Source organism: Danio rerio, chromosome 5, assembly GCF_052040795.2.
Source record: "Danio rerio strain M-AB ecotype USA chromosome 5, GRCz13ab, whole genome shotgun sequence".
Taxonomy (NCBI): domain Eukaryota; kingdom Metazoa; phylum Chordata; class Actinopteri; order Cypriniformes; family Danionidae; genus Danio; species Danio rerio.
Window position 1 is genome coordinate 27,986,003 of NC_141025.1, and position 6,498 is coordinate 27,992,500.

The 6,498-nt window shown below is 34.1% G+C and overlaps 1 protein-coding gene across 2 annotated transcripts in view; it reads left to right on the plus strand.

Moving 5' to 3' along the window:
- The window catches only part of unc5db (unc-5 netrin receptor Db), a 443,298-nt gene that overhangs the window by 2,251 nt on the left and 434,549 nt on the right, over positions 1-6,498 (plus strand). For both annotated transcript variants that reach the window (XM_087253524.1, XM_087253523.1), the window contains exon 2: positions 1,847-1,975. The gene's annotated coding sequence lies outside the window, so the exon portion shown is untranslated. The remainder of the gene's footprint in view (positions 1-1,846; positions 1,976-6,498) is intronic.

Sequence of the window (6,498 nt, forward strand, 5' to 3'; positions counted from 1 at the left end):
TGTATATAAAGTCGTGAATAAATTGTAGGGTTGGGCGATTTTATCCTAAAATCAAAATCTCTATTATTGAACATTTTAACTCGTTTACGAGTAATAAATGATTATTTTAGTAATAAAATGTTTTTTGCTCTCATAGTTCAATAATAAGTTTAGTCAGGCCCGTAGTGAGCCTTGAGAAAGTTTTTTTTCTCAAAAACTGGACCTTTTTATAGTTATACGCCTTAATTTTTTATCAATTATGAGTTTTAAATGCTGCATTTTAGTGATGTTTTAAGCACTATTTTTAGCAGGATTAGCTTGTTGGATGGCCATCATAACCACACTTTTTGATGTACCAAAAACATTTCCTAAAGATTTATAATAAAGAAATATGAAAAATATTTATTTTCAAAATTCAAATTTATTAGATCAAATATCATTAGAAAATATTAGGAATCTGTTAAAGTTTTACATTTAAAAAACGTAGTTGTCATTTATTAGGCAAATAACCAATAAACGAAATAACCAATTATGATTTTCTAGCCTCTCTTGTAAAAAAGTACATTTGTAAATTCATGGATAACAACTATAGCCAAAATTGTATTCAAATTTGTTTTAATATGGTCAGCTTTTGGAGCTTCACATATTTTATTGGTCATTTTTGTTTCAATAATAAGGTCCAAAATTTAGAATAAAAATCACCAGTAAAATGTTTTCTCTATTTAAAAACAATACAGTAAAGAAATATGACTTCAGTTACGTGAAAATACTTGCTAGCATTGGCCAAAACTGATAAAGTCCTGCTGAAGCGACAGCCAACAGAGGATTCCGCTTGTTCTTAAAGCCTTTTTCGATGGGTTATTTTCACTATTTATGATGGCATAGCAGTCAAAATAGGACAAATGAGCTCATTATGGGACAAATTTTGCACCTTTGTCTGTAAAGGTTGGGTCTGCCGAACCACCCGAACCCCCCCTGGCTACAGGCCTGTTAGTACAGTAAATATGATCACATATTACAAGTGAGAGATTTTTGAATGTAGGGTGCATTGCTTGATTTTAAAATAACTGAAGTAAACACACACTATCTACTCTCTATGATTAATTATTCAACATCAACCTTAAACGTCAACCGAAATTACATCACGCATTGCCTAAAACTAACTTTTTTGGTTAAAAAAATGAAAATAAATAGCTTTAATATAAGAAAATATATATTATTTTCAATGTTTATTATATTAAAAGTAGAGAATAAGCAGTATCTCATCTAAATAAAATAACTCTTGTGTATCCTGTAAATAATATTTTAAATAGTGCATTTCTTACATCTTCTGTAAACAAATATGTTCATGTAAATAATAATTTTAATGTAATGGAAAATATGCTGTCTCAAGGCATCTTTGGTGCAGCTTCCAATCATCGTCACTGTAGTGCAAAGTAAGGCTCAAGACTGGCTCAATCGTCAAATGTGGCCTTGACTCATGGAAAGAAAATAAATGAAAAAATTGACCTGGAAAAATGTGATTGATTATAGGGTTTTAATGTCGATTTCGATTACTTTTCAATGAATCGCCCAACCCTAATAAATTGTAAGACGCCATTGCTTGTGTGCAAATGATTCAGTCGTGTGTCTGTGCTTACTTCACCGTTTACTGCTACCTAGAATGTTTTCTCTTTTCTTTATGAAGACTCTTTGGCAGTGTTCCTGAAGAAAAGTTTGGCATGTTCGCTTAACTCCTGCTGACATCAAAACAACTGCACAGTAAATGAGCGCAGAGAGATGTGTCCTAGAGCAGCAGCAAAATCCTGCCTCTGATCTTGTGTTTACAGCAGCATTTCACTTTGCTTCTCTCTTGCTCTGCCGTCAGGGTGTGTGAATTGTGCTGACTCCAGACTTGATGTGGATGTTTTATACTTCAAAAGAACTACACATGAATACTGACAATCTCGCCAGAAAACTCGCCAGCATCCTGTCCATTAACACCTAAGATATACAGGTATGATCTTACACTGTAAAAACGTGCTGTCATAAAGCATAAAATGCTCCTGGAGTAACGTCTAAATGACTGGATTTTAAATCATGAGTGTTTTTAATATTACTAAAACAACTTGACTAATTGAACTTATAATAGCAAAAGTAATTACAGTTCCTATTTTATAGTCTGTTTGTAGGAAAGATGTGAAGAAATATAAAACTAAACTAGAGCAAAGAATGTAATGCTGTCAAAGAAGCTGAATGATCATCCATTTGTGTAACCAAAGTGGATCTGGGGCGTTTGCCTTTTCATTAAACATCTTGCTTACATATTCTGAAAATACTCTTTTAACTTGGAATATAAATGCAAGCTTGCATAGTACTGTACGTAAAAGAAGGGCAATTTCTCTGGGAACTCTTTCACTTTAAAGGCTCTTTAGCTTAACTGGAATCTCTGAGTTTAAAGTGAGTTGCTTTCTGCATCAGTAATATTGATGGACTGACTTCAGACTTTGCTTTATCATAAATCTCAGAGCTTAATTCTTCAGCTTTTTTATTCTGACTTGTGTACAAATCCATAGCACTCATAATTCATAAGCCTGTTAGAATGGCTGCAAATAAGCCTTGGGTCAATTTTCTGACTAGAAGTTGGGCAGTTTTACAAGTCCAAGAACTGACTAAAAGAAAGTTTTTTGTTTACAGTTGTAAGGATGGGTTTTAACTACAGAGAATCGAACTGTAATTCTGCCGAATGACAAAAACGTTATCAGTATGATGGTGAAAACTGTACATTCCTAGTCAAACCATTCCTCTGCAATCTACTGCAGTCTACTAACGCTTGGTTCAGTTGCCTTGAACCATGCTGAAGTGTGACTTTCCCTCTCTGCCCCAACGGCCTGCATTCACATTGCATTTTGCGTTTCAAACCTGAGCATGCTCGTGTTATCGATGTTGTGACCGTTCAGTTTAAAAGGATATAGTTTATAGTTTTAGTCATTTGGGATGCAGTGCAAATATTTTGCAGAACAGATCCACAACTTTTGATGCTCAAATTATCATAAAGTCATCGTGCTGCAGGTATTAGGAGGTTTGCTGAAGGTGCAGCTGTCGTACAGTGAGTGGTTTGCATCTTTAATACACTGACAGTTCGTGTTCAATGAAAATTAAGAAAGATTGTAAATCCACATGAAACAGTCCCTTAAAAGTGACGTCACATGTTCAGTTGCAGGCTTAAGCGTGCTTTGCACTCACACTAAAAGCATATCGCATCAAAGCTCAACCAAGCTGTACTCTGGCACATCTCTTCCAACTGGGCCAGGGCCGGTCAACTGAATCATGCCTGAGCCCGATTTGGAGCACTCAAACTTGTCAAACGAACCGGGAAACATGCCTGGGCTTGGTCTTGATAGCACAGTGTGAGTGCACCTTTATCCTACAATTGAAAAATAAGGGCAGGTATAATAGCTGAAAATGTGGGAGAGCATTGCTATTATGTGATTTTATTGTACTGCAATGTGGAGCAATTAGGTGTTGATTGTAAATCAAAAGTAAATCACAGAATACTTGAAAACGAGATGTGATAATGACAATAATTTGCTATGCTTACAACTGAATTAGTTACAAAATACCTTTATAAAATAAAAATAAAAACACGAAAAGATAAAAACATTTGACATTAATTCTACCCAGCTTAAATGTAAAAAAGAGAGCCTGATAGCAGTAGAGGCAGAGATAATAGACCTCAGAGCAATTTTATCAGTATCTGACCTTATAGACCTTCTTGGTGAAAAATGTTTTGCAATATAAACAAATGCATATGATAATTTGCATACTTACATAGTTAACTGGAAACTATATGTTATTAGAGTCAGTGTGCTGATGCTATAACTAACAATTGCAAATATTAAAGCTACACATTACCTCACCCAAATAAAGTACAAAAAAAGAGTACCCTGCTAAAGATAAACCAAGATGAGTTGGCTGTTTTTTCTCATATTGCCCATGGTGGTTTGTTTTTAGAGGAATTTTGTTTCCATTCCCATTGAATTCTATGCAGCCTTCTTCAAAATATCTCTGTTCCTCAGAAGAAAGGAAATAATTGATGTATGGCACAACATGAAGTTAAATAAATGTTGACAGAATTATCATAATATGCTTAAGGTGTACCCCAGGGTTCAGTGCTGGGTCCGCTTTTTTTTCATCATTTTGTTCAGTTGTTATGCTGATAACACTCATACTTCAGTCTTGCTTGTCTTACTTGCAAAATTAGCTTTACAATATAAAAATATATGACCTAATAAAACTAAAACTATCAGAGACTCTTGAACAAAGTATATGTTCAAATTAAAATATTAAACTAACAAAAATGATGTGTAATGATGACACTAGTATCCCGAGGATCAAATTAATAAATCTAGGTCTAAGGCTGATTTTCAAATTTACTTTCAAACCACTGATTATTATATTCTCACTAAGATTATGTATATGTTATGTATAAACAAATGTTTACATTTTAATAAAACAAACAAACATGCAAATTCTACTGTTTTTTTGAAAATGTATCATTTATTGAAATGTTCCCAAACCCAGTAATAAGAGATATACGTTGACTGGCTGCAATACGTTTTCAAATGTGTACATTTCATTACTCCATCACCATATTCATCATCAAATCAATTTAGATATTCTACTTAATGTTATTTTTACTCCCACATGTAGAACTGGGCACTAGAATTAGCTGCATTTTTATAGATTAAATATTTCTTTCAACTAGCAAAGTCTAGTCAGCATGCCTGTCTGGGCTGTTTTTCTGCAAGTCCGTTATTTCATTTATTGATATCCATGATATTTAATACTGGTTTGCTATATCCAAATCCTGAATGATTAAAACGACAGCATCAAGCATCACAATTTCAGTGCTTATTAAATCACAGTACAATGCATAACAATCAGCAGCATCTCATCAGCTTGTTTTTGTCATAGTACCAATAGAGGGCAGTAATGATCTATGCTCTATTTATGAAACAAGCCCAACAGTAATAGAGACGAGCCCTGTGCAGAGATTCATATCTGTTTAGAGCGACAGTATGTTAATAGCACAGACCAGTGCTCTGCTGTCTTTACCTTGTTTTTATCACCTTGTTTCATTGGTCCTCAGAGGAACAACCTGATGCCTTAAGCGTCAACATGAACACACAGTTGACCAAGTGCCACTATTACCATACTGGTTCCCAATGGTATCCAGATGATGCTTGTTACATGAAACTGTAGGAAACAACGAAATAGAGATGGCATGTTGTGAGTGTGAAGTGTGATGGAAAACAAGGCAAACATTATCATGCATTTTGCATCAGCTGTCAAGAGAGACGCTAAGTCATGTGCTTTAGCAGTGCTGATTCAATCTATATGTCATACATTCTGATGCACAGAGAACAAAAACAAAAAAGGGATAGTTCATCCAAAAATCTAAATCTACTCATCATTTGCTCTTTCCCATTTTTTCCAAACCTGTTTGAGTTTCTTTTTTCTGTTGAACACAAATTAAGGTACTTTGAAAAATGTTGAAAATGTGTAGCCATTAACATCCACAGGGATCATTAACACAAAACACGTATTTGCGTCTAAAACCTTTTCAAAAGGTACAAATTTGTACCTAAAGGATCCATATTAATACCTTAAGGTTACATATTAGTACCTAAGAAGTACTAAATATTTCCTTTTTGAAATTCGTAAGTACTAATATATACTTTTGAGGTACCAATATGGAACCTTTAAGTACTTATATGTACCTTTTGAAAAGATACCATCCCAGTGACAACTCGCGTACCTTTATTTCTGAAAGCTTGAAAATCAGCATAGAGGGTACTGGAAGGTGCAGCCACTGATCACCTGGAAACAAATTTGAAACCCTTGCTCCACCTCAAGTTCTTTCAACTGGTCCACTGCTTTGGAACTGACAGTAATGAGCAGTGCTGCATGTAAAAGTTGCAGTTATTTTAATTTGACACCATGCCTAAAATTGCGGTGCTTCAAAAGTATTGAGACGAGAGCTTAATGGTCAAAAACAACCGTTAAACTCAATTTCATTGAAAAACAATGGAAAAATAGTACTTTGGAATGGAAAATGGCATTCTGCGTGAATGAAGTGGCTGCACCTTCCTGTACCCTCTATGCTGTTTTTCTAGCTTATATAATGTGCACTTTAGTGCAAGATTTTAGACGCAAAGACATATTTCGTGTTAATAATCGATGTTAATATTTTTTCCCCCATTATTCCTCAAAATATATTTTTTTATTGTTCAACAGAAAAATGAATTTTATATAAGGTTTGGAACTACTTGAGAGTGAGTAAACTGTAAGTCAGTTTTCAGTTTTGGTGGAAATGATCAGAGTGCGGGTTCTACATTGACATTGATCGAAATATCAAAATGTTTGGTAATTTTAGTTTGTATAATACATCTAATTTATTAATAAAATCTATTTGAAGTTTTCAGTGTTTTAAGGTATATTTAGTGTATTCTGACCAACAGTAACCTCTTATTAGCT